The sequence below is a fragment of the Merops nubicus genome, unplaced genomic scaffold, assembly GCF_000691845.1.
Source record: "Merops nubicus isolate BGI_N331 unplaced genomic scaffold, ASM69184v1 scaffold19765, whole genome shotgun sequence".
In the NCBI taxonomy this organism is placed as follows: Eukaryota; Metazoa; Chordata; class Aves; order Coraciiformes; family Meropidae; genus Merops; species Merops nubicus.
The window spans coordinates 885-2,497 of NW_008608203.1; the positions used below are offsets into that span (position 1 = coordinate 885).

Consider the following 1,613-nt stretch of genomic DNA (forward strand, 5'->3'; position numbering starts at 1 on the left):
TATAGAGAAGTAATGTGGTTTCTGAAAGACATTTATGACAGCCAAACAAGTTTCAGATATCAAATAATATTTTAATTTCTGAATACTTTCAATTTTCCTTGGAATATAACACACAAAGACTCGACCAAACAGTTCAGTTATTATAACTTTTACAGTATACAGAAATGTTGCACTTAAAAAAAAAAAAAACCTTCAGTTTTTTAAACACAAAACTGTAAACTCTAAGATACTGAATCAATCACGTTATCTATAAGTGCCAACAGTGTTATTTTGTCATGCTGATTTCAATGGTATTTTTTAAAAAGGGAAAATATCAACAATTATTATAATACAAAGGGCTTGCAAATATACAAACAGATAGAGGAGTTTAATAACAATTCATGATGAACTATGTGGAATCCAATTCAAATTACAAAAGTTCACTTTGCTTGTTTGTTTTTTGTCTGTTGTTTTTGTCTTTTTTTTTTCCTTTTTTTTTTTTTTCCTTTTTTTTTTTTAAATCAAAACCGTAGTGTGTCTTGGACACAAATTCCTTCTACCTATGATAAATCCCCACAGTTCATTTTCTGACCGAAATATCAAAAAACTTAGATTTGGGGGTAGTTATATGACACGTGTGGTTCATTCGGGTCTATATAATTATAGCTCTCTCAGCTTCAAGCTAGATTTTGGGTCACCACCTTAAGTGCGTTTCCATCATTGTGTTGTTGAGGGGTTGGTTGGTTGGTTTGTTTGTTTGTTTTCTCTTTGCCTTTCTTCCTATGATACTTTTGTGGACTCAGTTTTAATTCTTTCAGAACATATATTTTAAGGATACACAGGTTTGTTTTTTTTTTTTTTTTTTTAAAGAAGCCAAGGTTATATCAAAAATTATTATAGAACCACAGAATAAACTGGTTTGAAACCAGAAAAATACAAAAAAGAACAGCTATAGGTACATAGACACATAGGACAATTAATAATTTGGAAAAAAAAGACTTACTTTCTTCCGTTCTGCTAATTTTCTCCAAATTTCCTTTAAATGCACTTTAAGCGAGAATTTTAAAAAGTTTACCCCAAAAAAAAAAAGAAAAAAAAAAAAGAAAAAAGAAAAAAACCACAACTGCTTTCATTACTTACACAGAACAAGCAGAGTTAATTGCAAGAATAAAAAATATTATTTTTACAAAAAAAAAAAAAAAGATAAGTAGCAAGTTGTTTTTTTTTCTGAACGACACGGGAGTTTTTAATGCATTCTGTAAAAGTTCATTTGACAGTCTCTTTTTTTTTTTTAATTCACAGTCCATTAATTTTTTTTTTTTCCTGTCTTCTCTTAGCAAACTTGTAACATCCTTTTCCATCCTTTCTTAGCAGAAGGAAATTTAAGAAACAACCAGAACCCAAATGTCATTTGCTTTCCTTTCACTCTCTTTCATCTCCCTTCTCAATTTTAAATTTTATTTTTTTTTTTTAATTTTTTTTTTTCCTTTTATCTCTCTCTCTCTCTCTCTCATATTTTATTGAATGGACATGTAAGGCCAGTTAAAACTGCTGCCAGACAGTAACATATCCCTGATTAGGGTTTCTATGGGGGTTTTACCTACCAAACGGACGAAAAACAATTGCTCTATGAC

General features: G+C 29.6%; 1 pseudogene; it reads right to left on the reverse strand.

Moving 5' to 3' along the window:
* Positions 1-1,495: 1,495 nt before the first annotated feature.
* The window catches only part of LOC103772855, a 435-nt pseudogene continuing 317 nt past the window's right edge, over positions 1,496-1,613 (reverse strand).